This window comes from Ceratotherium simum, chromosome 24 (genome assembly GCF_057802395.1).
Source record: "Ceratotherium simum simum isolate JZ-2026a chromosome 24, ASM5780239v1, whole genome shotgun sequence".
Classification (NCBI taxonomy): domain Eukaryota; kingdom Metazoa; phylum Chordata; class Mammalia; order Perissodactyla; family Rhinocerotidae; genus Ceratotherium; species Ceratotherium simum.
This window is the reverse complement of record NC_141923.1, coordinates 7,189,757-7,210,642: the sequence shown is the minus strand read 5'-3', so window position 1 is coordinate 7,210,642 and position 20,886 is coordinate 7,189,757.

The following is a 20,886-nucleotide window of genomic DNA, read 5'->3' as shown; positions in this document are numbered from 1 at the left end:
GCATACGCTGCGTTCCCATCTTCCTGTCTGTGCTGCTCCTCCTTTCCCCGGGCACCCCCCAGGTCCGATTCCAGATGCACCTCCTCTGTGAAGTCCTCAGTAGCTCACCAGGTGCTTGGCCACTCGCTCCTCTGTGTCCCCACAACACCATATATGTGTTTCCTCTCTGGTGTTTATCGTTTCTGACAATATTTACGCATTTGGCTTTCCCACTGAATGGCAAGCTCCTTGAGTCCCGAGACCACGTTTTGTTTTCATCTCCGGCTTCCCCCATCGTCTGATACACGGTAGGCCCTCAGAGAGTGCGGATTTTTACATTAAGAGATTAATCCAGGTTTCTCCACCTCGGCACCATTGACATCTGGGGCCGATACTTCTTTGTTGTGGGGACTGTCCTGTACGTAGTAGGATGTTTAGCAGCATCCCTTGTTCTACCTATTAGATGCCAGTAACAACCCCCACCCCAAGTTGTGACCACCAAAAATGTCTCCAGATGTCGCCAAATGTCCCCTGGGGGAAAATTGCTCCCCGTTGAGAACCAGTGGATTCGTCCAATCCAAGCTTCTACTTTTCCAGGCCGGGAAACCAAGAACAGAGGTTGGCCGTGGACCAGGCTTTTTCCTTTCTCCCTTCAAGGCAACAAGTAAGCAGTCAGGAGAGAATTGAAAGTCAAGCAAGAAGGGAAGGAATCTGGCCTCCAAACACGCGGATTGTCTTAACTCTGCTGCCAACATCAACCATTTCACCGCGGAGTTGATTCCCGTCACGTAAACACAGAGGAGAGGGGCTCACAAGACAACCCTCTCCCTCCCAGCCATTGAGAGAGGCCTGGCCCCTCTCCCCCCTCCCCACAAGTGGCAACTCGGAGTGTCCCCATGGGATGCGAGGCTCTGCCACACCGCCGGGGAAAAGGGGACAGCCGGGGTCCAGCCTCTGAAGCCCCAGCTGATGCTGCGAGTGTCAGGCTGAGGGAGGAGCAAGTGAGGAAAGCAGCCCAATGGGAACAGGTTGAGGAATGGAACAGCGAGGCTTTCTCCTGAGAGAGTTTTCCCAACTAGGAGAAGAGCCGTAGTTTAACGGTTAAGAGTGTAGACGTGGGGCCAGCTCCCATAAGGTTTGGATTCTGGTTCTGCCACCTACTGGAAGTGTAACATTGGCTGGATTATGCAGCCTCGCTGATCCTCAGTTTTCTCACCTGTAAAATGGGCATCATTATAGCACCTCCCATGACTCCACTGTGTAGAGTCCTTAGCACAGTGAGGGTCAAGTACAGGGTAAGCACATCTACAGTCACGTGCCACTTGATGACATTTTGGTCAATGACTGACTGCATATACGACGGTGGTCCCACAAGTAAGTACCATACAGCCTAGGTGTGTAGTAGGCTATACCATCTAGGTTTGTGTAAGTACACTCTATGATGTTTGTACAATAACAAAATCGCCCAACAACGCATTTCTCAGAGTGTAGCCCGATCATTAAGTGACATGTGGCTGTATGTGTCACCCATTATTACCATTGCCTGTACACATACACCAGGTCAAGAAAGTGGGTCTTCCCTGAGAGATTTTAAATGTTTTAAGAAATGGTAAGGACACAGTGTCACATGTGGACTTGAGGTGACAGGAGAGGAGTTGGAGCCCAGATCTGCCACTCAACCTACCTTCTAATTTCACTTTCCTCATTGATAAAAAGCAAATAATGAAACCTCCCCTGCTTGCTTGTCAAAGCCATACTGAGGGTCAAATTAGATCGATGCTTTCCTAACATTTTTGACTGTGACCCACAATAAGAACTATATTATATAGCAAAATCTAGAACGCACACACAACTGACAAAAATTTCACAAAACAGTTCTCAGCCTTATGGCGTGTAATGCACTCTGATAAATTCTATTCTATTTGATGTAATTTTTTGCAACCCACTAAAATGACCTTATGAGCCACTAATAAGTCTGGACCTTCCATTAGAAAACCACTGAATTTTAGAATAAATGGGAGAAGAGTTGGTAAAATCATAGAGTGATAGTCAAGCATGAGTTTGCGTATTAGTATATAAGTAGTTTTCCAATTAAACATTGCCGCATAACAAGTAACTCTAAAACGTAGCAGTTTAAACCAATAATTTACTGTTAACTCTCACAGTTGGGAGGATTGACTGAGCCAAGCTGGGTGATTCTTGGGTCCAGCTGGAACTGTAGTCATCTGAAAGTTCAACCTGGCTGGACATCCAAGATGGCGCACTCAGATGGCTGAAAGTCAATGCTGCCTGTCAGCTGGGAGCTCAGCTGAGGATGTCAACTGGGGCGCCTATGCATGGCTTCTCCATGTGACTTGAACTTCGCACAATATGGCAGCTGGGTTCAAAGAGAAAGTGAACCAAGAGCAAATGTTCCAAGAAGCCAAAAGGAAAAGGCTCCAGGCCATTTAGGGCTACGCCTGGAAGTAGGACGGTGTCACTTCTGCCATAGTCTATCGGTCAAAGCAGTCACAACATCATCCCAGATTCATGAGGGGAGCTGGGGGAAAAGACTCCGCTTCTGGAAGGAAAGGTGGCAAGGTCGCATTGCAGAAAAGCTCGTGGGATGGGAGACATGCCTGCATCCATCTTTGGAAAACACGGTCTGCTACAATTGGTGGTAGGGTCAGCCTTTCAATCCCAGCTCACTCTGTGACAGTGTGTAGATGCCTTCATCCACCCTGGTCTCGATTTCCATCAATAGAAAAAAGGAATTGATTAAATGCATCAAATGACCTTTGAACTCTAAAGTTCTGTGTTCAGGATAAAGTTGGGGAACGCATACACGCCATCTAACATTTTGTGCATTTGACTTAGGCTGAAATCACCCCCTCTAACTCACCTTGATTCTTGCTTTGTATTTGCTAAGCCCTGAAATTTACCCATTGGTTACAGAATCAGGGAAGACACCTCCTTTTCCTCCTACCAGCCTGGCGAAGTCGTGCTGACAAGATCCTGCGGCTGTCCTTGCTCTTCACTCCTCAGACCGATCAAGACAGGAACAAGACTCTCTGAAGCCCTCATTTGGCCGAGCCTGAACAGTCGCACAATGAATATTTGCAGCAGGCAGGGAACCTCGTTCGCTCATCAGTCCTGTACAAGCCACACAGGAAAGAAGCAAAACTGCTAGGATTTTATGAAACATCATTTTGTCGGGCTTAGGGGAGGTGGAAAAGAAATGCAGCAGCAACAACTCCACAAAGAATATATCTGCCAGGCTTCAAGATCAATTCCAAATATAAACTAAAATGACTGCTTTTCAGAGTGAATCGCATTTCCTGTCCACTGTATCAAGAAGCTATAGGCACTTAAAGTATTTGAATCTGTTCTCTTTCTCCTTGGATACAATCACTAATCTTTCTTCCTTGCTTTCTTTCTTTTTTTTCCCGGGGATGCAACCTACCCACCTGGCACATAAAACACTCATATTATGACACCCAGGCTTTAGAGATTTACATGGAATCAGCAAACCTTATTTCAGCCCAATATAGAGAATGTGCGATGCATGGAGGGAACTCTGGGCTTATTCCCCAGATAAGTCATTTATTTCTTTCCTCAAAGAAAAATCCAATATTCTGAGATCAGATGCATATTGAAGCTTTGGTGGAAAAGAACCAGACAGGGCTGGATTAACCTGTTCACATCAGCCTCTGCCCTGCAGAGGCTGCAAAGAGCATCCATGGAGGAACGTCCATGCCAGGCAGGGCCAGTACCTCCGACCTGGTCATTGGCCCCAGTGTCCTGAAATGGGCTAACGTCCCTCCTCACCTGAGCGATTCTGGAAGCACTTTCTGATTTACCGTCATGAGAGACACGTGTATTTGTCTCTGTGCTTCAAGATACTATCTAAAAGCAAGCAAAAGACAATAAGCCCAGCTTTAATGCCTATTCTGGAGCCTCCTTCCTACCTCTGGTCCTGCTGTTGCCCTCCATGGCCTGCCATGCCATCTGGGCCAGGCTGTTGCAGGCCCCTGGGCCTGGCACACTGCTGTGCCCTCTGCTTGGAACACCCTTCCCTGCCCCGTCCCTACTTAGAAACACCTACTCATCTTTGGGTTTTCAGGACCCCCCGTGCCCCTACCCAACCCTCAGTGGAATTTTCCTCTCCCCACCCCTGCATCACACTCCCCAGTGGTCCCCGAACTGAATTCGATTACGCACTTTTATATACAATTCTATCACCTCCTTCACCAGAATGGCAATTTCTCAAAGTCAGAAACTCCTATTTTTGTGTATTTGAAACCCAAAACAGTGCCTCACACACAGTAAGCACTGGTACATTTTTATTAAATTACTTGATGGAAGAAAGAATGACCAGTCAGCCGCCAGCCAGGCTGCAGGCTCTGTTTCCCAAACATCATCTTGCAGGTCAATTACTTGGAACCGACCTCAGAACGTGGCACCACCCTCCACCTAGATTCTCACAGCTGAAACCCAGGAATCTTTCTTGGTACCACCCTCTCCCTCACACCACGCATCCCTCCCATCCCCAGGTCCTGCCCGTTCCACGTCTAGGTCTTAAAACTCCACCACCCTCCTTCCCCAAGGCACTGCCGTCTCTCCCCTGGCCCCGTGCACATGCGCGGCCCCGTGCACCCCAGACCTGTTCTTCCACAGCCCGTTCTGCACCAGCGACCCGAGTCACATTTGTAAACGCAAATCAGGTCACGTCACGTCCCTGCTTAGACCCTCCGGTGGCTCCAGTGACTCTTCCCACAACATCCTAATTCCTGTGAATTCCTACCAGGCCCCGCATGATGGGGCCCACCTCTCCCCTCCAAAACCCCTCACTCCGCTCTCCCCTTGCTGACACTCCAGATGCCTGGCCTTTCTCCAGACCCGAGAGTACACCATGCTGTTTCCTGCTTCAGGACCTCGGCGTACCTTGTTCCCTCTGCTGGGGACCCCAGGACACTGGGCACGGCTGGCTCTGCCTCACGCCTCAGATCTCAATATAACCCTCACCTCCTCAGCTTCCTTCCTTGACCTCTCCTCCAAATAAAATTATGCCTTCCCACTATTCTCTGCCCCAACACCTGGATTCTTCTCCAGAGCATTTATCACACTTTATAATCAGATATTTCTTTGCTCCTTTGCTGGTTTAGTGCCTCTGTCCCCACTAGAGGGAAAGCCCCAGAAGGGCAAGCCCTTGTCTGGTTGGTTCACTGCAGTGTATCCAGAAGCTAAGCCAGCACATGGCCCCGGATAGGCTCTGGACCAGGACGGGAGCATGAACAAACTCAGGAGAGCTCTCCACGGAACCACCACTGCTGAGTAAGAAGTGGCTCACAAGCTGGAGCCCTTGGAAAGTCACATGCACCCCGTAATAGCAAAAGTGTCAGAGGTCCAGTGGTCAATGGCATCGTAGGAGATCCCCTCCAAAGTAAACAAAAAGTGTTATGTCGGCTACCTCCTGCCACAAAGAGGGAAGTACAGTGCCTGGTAGGCCTCTGAGTTCTAAGGGCAGCGTATTCCATCCCCAGGAATACTGCTCTGGGCCGTACATCAGATGACACCAACAGCTGCCAAACTCAGTGGGGACCAGGCTGCAGTACAAGCAACCCTGCCCTCAGGCCATCTGACCCGGAAGATCCTATGATATTAGGAGCATTGGTGGTGGGGAGGGGAGCTATATGGAGCTTCCCGCAGGCCCCAGTGAGAGATTCACAACACAGGAGGCCCCTGGGATCTGCAGCAAGGTCATGCCATCTACAACAGAGAATTAGACACCTTTTAAAAAAAGTAAGTCCTGCCATGCCACTGGACCCTGCTAGAGATGGAACACCTGGCCATGGGATAATAAGTGACCAGGTGTCCAGAACTGCCCATCATGAGCTGGGTCTATCAGAGCCACCAAGACATTAGGGTAGGCAGGCCCAGCAGCAATGCATCCTAAAATCGAAGTGGTGCATCAGGGATAGACTATGAGCAGGACCAGAGGGCAAAGCGAGCTGCACGAACAGGCAGCCCAGGCCCTCCTGTCATGCAGCGCAGCTGTACCTGCCCCACCCTCAGCACACACCTGTAACTGAGCGAGGGATCCCTTACAAGTCCTTCCAAAGAGCAGAGCCTCAGGTGGAGCAGCTGGTCACCCACCTTGCGTAGAAGAAGAAGTGGGTGTGAAATTAGAATATATATGGACTCACGGGCAGTGCTGAATGGCCTGGCTGGCCAGACAGGCGCTTGTAAAGAGAAAAACTAGAAGATTAGGGAGAAGAAGGTTTGCGGAAGAGGCATGTGGATGGATACAGGGGAGAGGTGCAAAGTGTGAAGGTCTTTGTGTCACACGTTGATGCCTACCAGAGAGCACATGTCCCCAGCCACCCTACATGGAGTCACCGCAGGGGGAGAGATAGAGGCTGTGCGTGACATCCACTGGTCATGCTTACACTCTGCTTCCCGATCATAATGCTAAATGGATAGTGCAACAACCCCGGCCCAAGAAAGTCAGGGTGCCCGTGGTCTCAGGCCTCTCATGCCACCAGGTGAACCGCTGAGACCAGCAAAGTTTCCAGCCAAGGTGGAGGGAATCTGAAGTGGGTGGTGGGGGAGGACCCCCACGGGCATCAGCTGCAGCCTGAGACCAGCTGCTGTGGGGGAGGCTGTAGCTCATCCACTAATCTTGCTCTTCTAAGTTCCCCCAGGAAGATGCTGACCAGAATCCTGAAGGAGCTGCTCCCCAGCTGTGAAGACAGGAGTGGGCCGGGCTGGGCTGGACATGGAGATGTACCACCCAGATCCCCCTTAAACAAAGAATCTGTTGCCCCAGCTGCCAGCAGACAGCCTCCAGCTGTCACACCCTTCAGGGAATGTCCCAGCTGCAGAGACCAGCCTCACTCAAGAGCATGTCCTTCCCAGAGCAGTCCACAGCCACTGCCTGACTATTTCAGCTCAGTCTGGGACAACTCTGACGGGCCATATGTGCTCATCACGGGGTGCTAAGGTGCTGTCAGCCGGCATCGCAGCTGGACTTCTTCCTCCACCCAACTCTGCCTCCTCCATTGCCCTCCCACTTATTTATCCCTAATAAACACCCTGTCCCTCAAACTCCATCTCAATGTCTGCTTCCTGAGAGGCTAACCAGCAATGGGGGGTGTGTAGGACCCCACCTAAGCAGCTGTACTGTTAGCAGTGTTAGATATTGGGGTGCTGTCTTAGGCCACTCAGGCTGCTGTAACAAATATACCATAGACTGGGTGGCTTAAACACAAACGTTTATTTCTCACCACTCTGGAGGCTGGGAAGTCCAAGATCAAGACGCCAGCAGATTTGGTGTCTGGTCAGCGTCTGCTTCCTGGTTCGTAGATGGCTATCTTCTGGCTGTGTCCTCATGTGGTGGAAGGGGTGGGGGAGCTCTCTGGGGTCTCTTTTATCAGGGCACTCATTCCATTCAGCTCCCAAAGACCCCACTTCCTAACACCATCACACTGGAGATTAAGGCTTCAACATATGGATCTGGGGGGACACGAACATTCAGTCTATTGCAGGTCCCATGTTCGATTGCTTTTTTAAAAGGGATCCATTGCTGAAAACTAGAAAACTGTGAAAGCTGTTGCGCTGCACAGCGCTGCTTCATAAAGGCAGCGTTCCCTAAGGTAGCTGATGGGAAGCAGGAAGAAAACGATTGACAAGGGGAAAAAAGGAGGGGAAAGAAGAAGGAAGACCTCTGGGGCTCTCGACACAGCGCAAGCCCTCGTGTGATGCTCTGCCTCCTCTCTGCCCTGTCTCCCACCACGTCACACACACACTCACACACTCCTGCACACACTCACACACTCTCCTACACACATTCTCTCATACACACGCACACGTTCACTCTCATACACACTCATGTGCTCCTGCACACACTCACACGCTCTCATGCACACACTCTCATACACACTCATACACTCACACACTCGTACACTCTCACACACACACTCATACACATGTTCTCTCGTACAAACGCATACACTCTTATACATACTCATACACTCTCACACACTCACACACTCTCATATACACTCATACACTCTCACACATGCACTCACATACTCATACACACTCATACACTTTCACACACGCACACTCATACGCATTCTCTCATACACATGCACACACTCTCATACATACTTATACACTCTCACACATGCACTCACACACTCATACACACTCACACACTCCTGCACACACTTACACTCTTTCATACACATGCACACGCTCACTTTCATACACTCACACATGCTCACACACTCTCATACACTCTCACACACAAACACACACTCATACACTCTTACACACACGCACTCACTCTCACACACTCATACACACAGTCTCTCATACACATGCATGCACTCACACACTCTCACACACGCACTCACACACTCACACCCACACTCCTATGTGCACACACACTCGTACACACTCACACTCTCACACATGCACCCACACACTCCTACACACTCACAGATTGTCATACGCACTCACATGCACTGACACACACTCACACACACTTTTTCCACATTCGGCTTATCTCCCCACTGGACTGGAGCCCCTTGAAGGCAGGGATGGTGTCTGTCCCTCTGCATGTCACAGGCAGGGCTCAGGCAGGGCACATGGTATTTGCTCAGTAAATGTTTGTTGAATGAAGTGCAGTGAGCTCTTAGGGGGCTTGTGCACAAGCATTGGTTAGCTGGCAGGTCTACATTTATTTTGATTCCTGTAGCTACACAATAAGCCTTCAAGTCAGGTACCATGATTCCTCCTACTTCACTCTTCTTTTTCAAAACCATTGTGGCTATTCTAATTCCTTTGCCTTTCCATATAAAATTTAGAATACTCTTGCCTGTATCTACAAAAGTCTTGCTGGAATTTTGACAAGAATTGTGTGAACTGCTCTACTAATTTGGGGAGAGTTATATCTTTACTATATCGAGTCTCCCTACATGAACACAGCACATCTCCCCACTTATTTAAAGCTTCTTTGACTGCTGCCATCAGTATTTTGTAGTTTTCAGAATACAAGTTCTGTGCAAGTTTTGTTAGATTTACACCCAAGTATTTTTTTGAGTGTTTATAAAAGGTATTATATTTTTGTTTTGATTTTCAGGTATTCATTGCTAGTACTCAGAAATACAATTGATTTTTGTATGTTTATCTTGTATCCTGCGACCTTGCTGAGCTCACTTATTAGTTCTAGGAGTTTTATTGTAGATTCCTTGGGATTTTCTATGCAGAACATCATGTCACATGCAGGTGGATGCTTATTTTGATTATTTCCTCCTTTACAGTACATGATCCTAATTTTCCATTTATAATAATAGCATAATGTTTCCATTTTAAACAAATTTATGTAAAGTGGACTGATTTCAATAAAAATATTAAATAAATAGTAGTAGAGGAAGTGCAGAGATAGGGCAAAAATTGTAATCTATGACAGAGCTTGAGAAACCCTGCATTATATCATATAATGCTCACACCAGCCCTGCCGGGTGGGTGTACATGGGGAAACTGAGGCTCAGAGAGGTGAAGCAACTTGTCTAACATCACACAGAAAACCAGAGTCAGAGCTGGGATGCAAAGCCAAGTCCACCTGGCCCCATGGCCCCTGCAGCTCCAACTGCTGCCCCGTGGCTAGGGAAGAAAAATGATGGGGTACCACATGAAAGCAGCCGGGAGGTACAAGGAGTTCTAGGAGGAAGCAGATAGGAAGATACTGCTGGTATTGGTTGGTTTTTTACTGCGATCTTTATGGCACTAGCTCACTGCTCCTTAAGAACCCAGAACCTGGGCAGTTAGGTCAGCTGTAGATAAAGACTCTGAATGAAGTCTTTCCACATTGCATTGAGCAACCCAGAGGGTCTTCACCGGTGTATCTGGTGCACCGATGCCCTCCTAACGCGCTCCCCCTAGCTCCTCTCTCCCATCGGCCATCCTAATTATCTTTTATGCAAACGGCCTCATCAGATCTAATAAAAATCTCTCCCTCCAAACAAGACATTTCATGACATCACTCCCCTCCTGGGAAACGGAGAAGATGACCTTCCATTTGATGAAAAAAGAGGATTCATTTTTATGGCCTGCCCCTGCTAATGCGTGTTCAGACAGACAGGAGGATCAATACTGAGAATAGGATGCTGATTGGACTCCCGGAGTTGGGGAAAGGACGTTGCTTCCCCATCCATTTTTATAAATCACTTTAAGGCCTATTGATCTTTCCCTGGGCACCAAGGGGCACTCACCCCCGGGACAGCAGGCTGCCAGGCCCCTTAACCCTTTCTGATGTCCCCGCTCGCGGCAGGAGCCATCAGCTCGTCAGCCGCCATGGGACAGCAGCTCGCTGAGACTTGGGCGGATGGCCTCTCCCGGGGCCCAAAGTCCAGCTGAACTAATCCACTAAGTGTTGCTTTCAAAGCATTTGGGAAATAAGGAAATGCCCTTCACCTCCCCTACACACTCACATCTGCACATACATGAATACACACATGCTTACACACACCACCTCATACACACTTACAGAGACCGACGTAAGCCCAGCACTAAGATAAAACAGAGGCACAAAGGCACGTACAAGCATTGGGTCTGTAACCCCGACTAACCACCAAGACAGGAGGGCCACTCAGTGTCTCTCCAACCATATTGTGTTGACCCAATTTCACCGCTTGGAATTGTGGGAAAACAGTGGGTAGAGGAGTTTGTTCCAGGCCACCCCAAATTGCAGGGACAACTCTCATCCAGGTCTCTGCCCAGAGATGTCACCCACACAACAAACTAATGGTTCTCAGCCCCAACGCTGCTAAGCACAGGTGCACCACCGATAGCTCTTGAAATGTCCCAAGTTGTTATTAAAAATAATTGTGTAAAAGAGGGTTTGGGATATTTTTATTACTTAGAGCAGAATCCATCCCTGCAGTAGTGTGGCTGTCAAGCATTCGAATCCCGACCTGCTTTCTTGAGTTGGGCATTCCTCGCCCCCATGGCCTGACACACCCCTCCTGTGGCTGCTCCTGGTGGCCCTTCATCATTGCAGGGGACTGTGTGGCGTCATAGAGTCAGTGGGGTTGGGGTCCACACAGGACCACAGAGGGATGGGGTCCAGCTGGTGGCTGGGAGCCCCTGTGGGGCTCTGGGTGCAGGTGAGGCATCAGAGGTGTGGGTGCTGGGCAGTTGGCTGCAGTGAGGGGCTCCTACAGAGAACCACCATCATCCTCAGTGATGGCCGATCTCGGGTGGCCTCTGAGAGGGCATCTAGGCCTCTGCTGGCCCAGGGTCCAGTGGACACTTCCCATGGGTGGGACCCCAGGTGCTCCTAGAGAAAAGGAAGCAGGAGGTGTGGGGTGGGGAACTTGCTCTGTCCTTGAAGTAATCTCAAGGATGCCTCCCTTTTTACCTTAATCACAACCAGCTCCATGGCCTTTACGGAACTGAAACCAAGACTTCCAACAGGATAGGAACTAGATACTGTTAATGCCATGAGGGGAGGGGGGAAGAGAGTGGTCTCTCCTGTGGGGCGCCCCCTCTGTTCCTCAGCCCTTGCCCCCGACGGCTCTTCCCGCTCCGCTCTTGGCCTTCCAGGCCATCCTCTCCAAACTGGCAAACAGGGTGGTCTTTCCAAGGCACCGAGAGACCGTGTCACCTCCCACTTAAAACCCTCAGTCTTCTGCCACCAAGACGATAAAACCAGACCTCTTTCCCTGGCTTTCAAGATCCTTTAGAGTCTGGCCCCAGGGGCTTTCTCTGCCTGCAGACCCTGCCCCTCCCGCGGCCACACACAGCCCACTCCAGACACCAGATCCCTCGCGCAGTGCCCTCCACACTTCCTCTCGTTCGTTCACGTTCCTACATCATCACCTCCAACTTCAGGTGGAGAAACCGAGGCCCAAGGAGACTGAGTTGCTCACCCAAGGTCACACACTCATGAATGGCCAAACCTGAAGCCCACACACCTTCTCTCATAGGAAAAGGGTCAGACGGTTAGGACTCGATGCATTTCCTCCGCCCTTGGCAGCCGTGATGGAGCAGGAGCCACGTCGCCCCACGGCTCACGGGCAGCCCAGGTGTGAACCCCACCTTCCCCTCTTCCCACTGGGTGACCTTCGGTGGGTTACTGAACCTCTCTGGGCTCTTAATCTGTAAAGTGAAGCTGAAAACACAGACTGGAAGGATTACTTCAAGGGAAAAATGTCATTTCCCGGGCCTTTCATAAACGTGTAATGAATGTCCACTCACAGTGCTCCCGTTAGCCAGATCGCACCGCTTGGAAGGTGGGAGAGCAGTGTGTAGGGAGCTTGATCCGAGCCATCCCAAACTTCAGGGATAACTCTGCTCTGGAAGCCCCTGGGACATCCTTGCCTCTCCATCCCGCAGATCTCCATGCCAGAAACCAGGAACTCTGAGTAAACTCCAAGAGTACTGTGATCAGCAGCTGTGCTAGGAGGACGAGGAGAGAGATGAGACTGGAAGGAGCTGGAAAACACTATTATGCGCTGGACTCTAGCAGACAAGTGCTGATTTGGAGAACTGTTTCCTTGTAAAAGAATCTATTTGTCCATATCTTGCTGTGTGACCCTAGGTGAGTTCCCGAGCTTCTCTGAACCTCAGTTCCTATGGCCATGAGACCAAACTATTAGGCTAGTCTCTTAGATTTTTCCAGGCATTAAAATTCCACGACATGTCACCAACACTCCCAACTCTGTGCCATGAGGCATGATCACCCCGCCACCCTAGGGGTGTCAGTTCTCCCATTTTTAACGTGAGCAAACTGAAGCTTCATGAACCACATTGTTCCCAAGGTTGCAGAACAAGTGGGGGAGGTGGGGACAGGAACAGAATCCATCTGCCTCCAGGGCGGTGCCCTGCCCTCCCTCTGTGGGAGCGCTGGCCTGAACTGGTTGGCCTGCTCCTCAAGCCTCCCATGCTGGTGGGAGGGCCGCCAGGCACAGCCAGTGTGTCCTCCACAGCAGCCCGTGCCAAGTGGCCCTGCCCAGACCGCACGAGGAGCTGGCCGCGGCCTGCCAGCCTGTTTCTCATTTAGAGCGAGCCCCGGCCGCAGCCCAGACATTCCAGAGGGGACATGCAGACGCCAAGCCCGCCCATGGCTTGGGAAACCAGGCTGCAGGCGGCCCCGTGGTCAGAACGCACCACAAAGTTTTCCCTTCTTTGTTGACATCTTAAAAGTTGCTTAACCCCTCGAGGAGTTTAGTCCACTCTTTTGGGGCCCTGACCCTGGGCTTCGAGGCTCCCATGGCCAGGAATAAAAGTGAGTCTGCAGACATGGCCAGATGCCTCTTGGCTTCCAGAGGTTTCCTGGCGGAGAAGGCATTGGAACAATACAATTGCCACTGGTCGTGTGTCAGCTGCTGGCTGAAGTGAGGCCCCCTCACCTCCTCCCGGGAAGGTGCAGGTGGAATGCTCTAGCCATGCCTGGAAGATTCCTACTCTTCACACATCCTTGAGTGAGTTAATTATAGATTGCCGCCTAATGACATAAGTGGCGCTCCTGAATTCCACCAAAGTGACAATTTGCCATCAACATAAAGCCGCCACTTGCGCGCGAGCCGGCCGGGCATCTGGGCGCGAGGCTCCTGGTTCGTCCCGGCCGCCTCCCTCCGCCTCCTGCCTAGCACCTGGATTATGCCTGCTCGGCTTGCTAGTCAAAATAAATTCTCTTTCCTGTCAGGGCTGCCATATCAATCCCTAAGGTAGGGCTTTTTTTCCCCCCTTATCTTTTTTTTTCCTCTGATTTATAAACCCTTGCTAATGAGACCAGGGGCTTTAAAAAACAGTTCCCACAGTACAGCAGTTTCTCAAAAAATTAAAAATAGAATTACCATATGATCCAGCAATTCCACTTCTGAATACACACCCCAAAGAATTGAAAGCAGAGACCCATGTGCACAGCAGCATTATTCACAATAGCCAAAAGGTGGAAGCAACCCAAGTGTCCGTCGATGGATGAATGGATAAGCAAAATGTGACATATACATGCAATGGAATATTAGTCAGCCTTAAAAAGGAAGGACATTCTGATGCATGCTATAATACACATGAAACTTGAGGGTGTTATTCTAAGTAAAATAAGCCAGTCATAAAAAAGACAAATAGTGTATAATTCCACTTACATGAGGTACCAGATTAGGCAAATTCATAGAGACAGAAAGTGGAATGGTGGGTGCCAGGGGTTGGGGGGTAGGGGGTTGGACAATTACTGTTTAATGGGGACAGAGTTTCAGTTTTGCAAGATGAAAAGAGTTCTGTGGATGGATGGTGGTGACGGTTGCACAATAAAATGAATGTACTTAATGCCACTGAGCTGTACACTTAAAAATGGTTAAGGTGGTAAATTTTATGTTACATGTATTTTACCACAATAGAAAAAAAACTGTTAAAAAAAACAAATATTTCCCCGGGCTCCCTGAAAGTCACCTAAAGCTGCCAGGATCACAAGTCAATCTGGTGTTGAAGAACCAGCATCCCCACAGGTCAGAGCATCTTGCACATGCAGACACTGCGCCAGGACGGCTCACCTCACACCTCACATGAGCCCCAGAGACCTGCAGGGAGAGCGGGGGAAGTGACTGGTCCAGGGACACGCACCCCCTGGAAGCAGGGCAAGACCAGGGAAGAGAATCCAGCCCGGACACCACAGGTGCTCTCTCTCCAGGACAGAACACAACACTCGGTAAAGGAGGATGCACCCTCCCCTCCCGGAGACCGCCCCTTAGGGGAGGCAGCCGGGAAAGGCGACAATGACATTCTATCCTCCCCTCCCCCAAACCACACCCATGGGAACAGGGACAGGCAGGGTCAGGAGGCCGGGCTGTGGGTCATGCCCCTCCTGACCAGGGTCCTTTAATCATCTCCAGCCTCCCCTGCAGACGCAGAGCATACTGGGAATGGACAGAAATTGGCCCAGGGATGTGAATGTGTTTTCATCTGGGGCCAGTGGGTTTGAGCAAAGCTGGTCCCACCCTCCCCAGCTCCAAAGGTGGGCACATGACCCAGTCCTGGCCAATCAGAGCTCTGGAACCCCCCACCACCAACTGCAGGATGCATCAGAGATGGACGTGTGATCCAAGTGGGTCAATCAGAGTGGACTCCTGGCCTTGTTCTGGAATAATTGAGAAAAATACTACCTCTTTCCTCAAGGAGGAATGAGCTGCTAAGTTTGTAGCTCCTAGTAGCCATCTCTGCCACCTTGTAGAGAATGAAGTCAACATAGAGAAAAGCAGGAGTGACGGAGAGAGAGAGCTTGCCACTGTCTCTGAGCACCTAGATCCAGCCATACCTGAAGCTAGAATTATCTCCCTAGACTTTAATAAATTCCATTTTCTGTTTAAGCCATTTTGAATGGGATTTCTGTCACTTGCAACCAAAAAAATTCTATTTGATACAGATACGGATCCTCAGAATGAATCTCTGCCAGCTTTCACCCACTGATGTTCCCTCTCCCTGTATCAGTTAGGGTGTGCTAGCTGCTATAACAACAACCTCCAAACCTCAGTGGCTCATCACAGCCAAGGTTTATTTCTGACTCACATCCCAGTCCACTGTAGGGAAGGGGAGGTCAGGGAGGGGCTGGCCCAGCTCCAAGCAGCCCTCTGAGGATCCAGGTTCTTTCCATCAAGTGGATCCAGCACCCTGGCCCTTGGATCTCAGAGTGTCCACTGGGGTCTGTATTAGCCCCTGATGAACGAGGAGAAAACACACCTGCTCTTAACGGCCCAGGGCAGAGGTGATGGTCTCATCTACTCGTCCACCACTGGTGAGAGCCCAGGTCAGGGAAAGGAGGCCCTCGTGGCATACAGTCCCGTCTGTCCATCCCTCCCGTCCCCCGTCCTTCTACACCCGCCCCCACACTGAGACTGTTCACCTTCACCACTGGACTCGCCTGCCCACTCGCCTCAACTCACCTACAGTTTCAATGTGAAGGTCTGGAGGGCCTTTGACCTCCCTAAAGGCCTGGCGTGATTTGAGTTCTGGCCTCAGACACTGCATGGCTGGCACCACCCGCCCCACCTTCCCTCGGGAATGTTTGTGGTGTGGAAGGGGAGGGGCTGGGTAAAGACCAGGAGAAGGATGGATGCCAAACGATACCCACAGCACCCAATGCCCGCTGTTGCCCTGCTGGCCTCTGTCTCCTCCCCTCCTCCTCCTCCCTCTCCCCCTCCTCCTCCTCCCTCTCCCCCTCCACTTCCTCCCTCTCCCCCTCCTCCTCCTCCATCTCCTCCTCCTCCTTGTTCCCGCATTATCCTTCACCTCCTCCCCATCCTCCTCCATCACTGCCCAGTCAACCCTCAAATGGAGACCCAAAAGGGCCTTGCAGAACGTGTCGTTAACCCAGCACATGTTACAGATGGGCAGTGAGCGAGTTACCGGGCTGGGCACAGACTCAGGTCCCAAGCCCTGATCCAGGAGAGGGCAGAAGAACAGATGGACAGACGGACGGACAGGAAGGAACCTGCATTTACGGATCACCTGCTGAATACCCAGGTCTGTGAAAGCTGCTTTCTGCGTCATTTCACTTAATCAGTTCCCGGTTCGACGTGACAGGTAACATGGCAGGTCCCTCTGAAGCGGGGGGGTGGATGCTCAGGCTCAGGGAGGAGAAGGGGGCAGCCGGCCAGCCTCGAGGACCAGTGGCAGAGCCCGGCCTCACTGCGGACGGAGACAGAAGGGAGCTCAGCACTGCCTGTCGCTCGGGTCCCATATCCCCGCACCAAGCCCCGGACGCCAGCCCCAGAGAGCACATGAGCCGGGCCCTGGGCAGGGAGAGCACACCGCTCCGCACACGAAGGCGCCGCCGGAGGAAGGCAAGAGGAGAAAGAAAGAGAAACGCGGCGAAAACCGAGGCGCTGGGGAAGAAAAGCCAGAACAAAGCCCGCTAACGTTAGGAGTTAAAACCCCATTTCACTGTAAACTTTAATCCATCTACTGAACGCCAGGCGCCCTTGGCTGGAGCCCCGTCTCTACACCTCTCCTTGCATTAATCGGCGCTTAGCGGCAGCGGGAACAGAGGCTGCGTCATGACAGCCTTCCCAACACGCTGCAGGCCAACGTTTCTGTGGGAAATTTAAGGAGAAGTCTCTTACGGCTGCAACACACGACGTAAAAGGCCAGTGTTAGAAGGGAAGGCCTGCACCTCTGCCACCACCTACCCCTGGCTGATGTTCTGGTGCCAGGACGGAAGCCTGCGGAATGTGGCCACGCGTGGTCAGATCCAGAGGGACATGCAGACGACGGGGCCAGGACTCGGAAACTGGGATTCTGAGGCCTCCCGTTAGCCCCTTGGGCTCCGTCCTCCTCTCTGTGGCCAGGCGGGACGCCCTGGATGGGGTCTACGGACCCCCTCCCCACTGGCAGGTGGGTACAGTAACGTGGCCAGGCTCCCACTTCAGCCCCAAACCACCTCAATGACAGCAGGAAGGGCCCCCGGCTTGGAAGCAGGAGGTGTGAAAAAGCCTGCTCTGTGTCGAAACTGACCCTCTTCCCCGAGACTGGGGGTACCCATCTCCCGCGGAGTTTTGTCATTTCCCACAAGACGGTGAGGGAAGTGATGTCATTTAGTCCATTACTCCTCGCTGTGTTTGTTGAGACCTCCATCATCGCTCACCCGGACTGTCAGGCTGACCCACAACTGGCCTGCCTATCTGCAGTCTCTCCCCTCCCGTCCAAGTCAGGTCAGGATGACAGAGAACCTTCTAAAGCCTGACCAGGTGACACCTCAACTACACCCCAGACCTCCGCAGCCAGGTTCCTTAGCCGAGAACATAAGATCGTACAAATGTTGGCCCATCCTGACCTTTCCCGGCCTCCCCTCTCACTCACCCAAGGCCTCTCGCCCTCCCTGCTCAGGCTGGACTGAGGGACTCATGGTTCTGGCAATGCCTGTGCTTCCTTATACCTCAGGGCCTTTGCACATGCTACCTCTGGAACCCCCCACCCCTTTCCTCCTTCTCTGCCTGGCTGACTCCTGCTCCATCCTTCAGGTAGCCGCTCCTCCAGGAAGCCTCTGCTGATCTCCCACCCCTCGCCAGGCTGGCTCTGTTCCCCCGCTGTGGGCCCACAGCCCCGTGCAATCTCTCTGGCAACTTCTGCATTAGTGCGGGCTGGTTCTGGCCTGTCCCTCCACCAACCTGGCAAGTCCTTAGGGCAGGGACTGGGTCCAAGTCATCTCTGTGTTGCCAGTACCTGGTGCATAGTAGGTGCCCAACAAAAATGTGTCCCGTAAACGAAATACACTGAACTAGACATGGTCCCTCCCTCTGGGCAGTTTAAGGCTGAGGGAGGAGTGTGGTGGCTTTGCAATGCGTCTGCTTGGCCAGGCGGGGCTCCATGTCCCAGATTTCACTCCCTGAAGGCTTCCAGTTAGGAGGGGCCACAAGAGACATGACACTTGGAGGGCGGAGGCCATGCAGCAACCACTTTTGTGTTTTCATGCTCAGTTGTGGGGGAGCAGACACTTCTGTCGCTCACACGGTGTCTAGTTGCCAGCCCGCCTAGGCGTGGGGCAGCCAGCGGGCCTGCAGGGGCTCCACCCTCCCCTGCACGCTCCTTCAGCTCTCCGACTCCTGGGCCGATGCGTGTTGACCTTTGTCATGACAGGCAGCAGCTTCTTCAGGCAGGACCCCCTGGAGAACATCATCAGGGTTGGAGGCAGCAGGAACTGACACAGGTCCCCGCCTATCCCTGTGCCTTACAGCGCTGCTTGTGATTCCAGCTGACTCGACCTTCCCGCTTCACACCCCTCATCCCAGCTACCTGCCCTGCAGACTGCTCCCAGCTCCAGCATCGGAAGTGAAACCAACAGATGCGCAGGGACTGCTTAACCAGCTCCCACAATGGTGTGAGGTCAACCCCCTGTAGCAGTTCCCTTCACATCTACACTTACAGGTACCTTCTAGTGGCTCTGCTCCTCCGACCCCACCCTGACTGACACAAGAAGATAGGTCCCCAGTGGCTCAACATAAGACTCAAATAGAAAGGATGTTCTGAGACCGGGAACGCCGAAGCATCGTGGAGCAGGAGCGCGAGGGAAAGCTGCAGAGAGAGGTGATGGCTGAGCTCAGCCTTGAGGAGCAGGAGCAGGAGATGGGGGAGAAGGTGGTCCCCAGGTGGAGGGAGAAGGTCCAAGTGAGGATTGGGGGCCCCGCCAGGCCTCACTGGAGCCAGCGCTCCACTGTGTGGGAGGAAGTCAACCCAAGGGTCTCCAGCTCCCACTCCCAGGGCCGAGGGGTGGTGCCAACCCAGCCCTGGCTGCCTTGGCCTTCACCCGGGCCCGTGGTCCCCATCATGGAGAATGAAGGTCAATCATGGGAGAAAATCTCTCTGAGCCTTGGGAGAGTTAGGGGCAGGCATTTTTGATTGGGAAGAGGGCTGAGTCCTCGGGGGTACCCGGAGGCAGGATTTGGCCAATGGGAGAGCAGAGTGGAGCTCTGCCTTGCTTCTAAGAGAGTGTGGGGAGATGGCAAGCCCATGGAGTGCCCCCCACCCAGCAGGGCTTCCCAGGAACCGTGATGGGACCACAGCTGCTGGAGGGCCTGAGACGCCGCAAGGAGCTCTCGGTGGCCTGGGAAGATGCTCTTGGCCCCCATGCTGGCCTGAAAGCAGCTGGGAGAGGACCACCTCCAGAAGGCGAGGAACATGCCAGGGACCACACAGAATATGGAGGTCTCGGCAGTGCCGACGTGGACAGGCGATGACCACAGGTGGACCGTGCCCACTCCCCTCTACAAGCCCCTTACAACGTGTAGACTCAACCCAGGGCAAGGGGTGAGCACACATTGCCTGGGCTACGTCTCTGTCATTTGGAACCAAGTCTGGTCATAAAACCTTCAAGGAGGTCCTTGGCGCACCCCCAGGTAGTGGCCTGAGATTTTCACAGAGACCAATCTCCAAGCTCATGTTTCAAAACGACCCCGGTGTGTTCACTGGCATTAGAAACGCAGCCGCCTTTGGAGGGGCCAACAGCCACGGGGGAAGGACTTCCAGCAGCAGTGGAAAAAGCCAGGGCAAGATTTAAAACTAACCAGCAAAACCAATTGGAAACAGCGGGGGAATTTGCAGTGAAAGTTGGTTCCGAGTGCACCCCATCCATAATTACTCATTTCCAAAGTGTCACGATTCTCCTGCCAGAACTATGGCTTCTCTTCTCTTAATAAACCCCTTTTCACACCACTCCTTCTTCACCCTGCAAAAATGGATTTCGCTCAAAAAAGAAATTAGAAAAATAATTGATGTAATAACCATAACCTTGAAAATACTTCTGCCAGAATTTAAGAGCAGAAGGGAAAAGAGGCTCAAAATAAAGGCAGCGCTCTGGAAATCAGAAACCTAAATTAGTTCTGAGCGCTGGCTGCACCCACTTCTCCGCCAACTCCCTGAAGGTGAACAGGAGTGATCCCCACTCCCGTTAGGCAGGAGCCTGGACCCAGTGCTGCTTCAGAATGCACAGTACCCGGACCTCGGCCGCCACAGCTACAGATGAAGGCCAGCTGGTCCTACCTCCTGTTTTTACAGATGGGGAAACTGAGGCTCACAGACACACCAGTTCTCTTTCCAGGCACGTGATAAGACTGCAGGTGCTCACCTCCTGTGAAGGTAGGTGTGGCCGTATGACTTGCTCTGGCAAATGAAATGTGAGTGGAAGGAATGTGCGGCGCTTCTGAGCAGAAGCTCTGAGAGTCTCCATACAATTCACCAGGGTCCCTTTTTGCTGCTTTAGGGATTACAAGGCCCCAGTTGAGGTGATTCTGCAACAGCCTGCATTTCTGAGTATCTATAACAACCAGAGCCCTCCTGCGGACCAGTGTCAGACGTGTGGCAAGAGCTAAAATTAAGCTCTTGTTGTGTTTAAGCACCACACATGGGGGATGTTTATTGCTGCAGCAT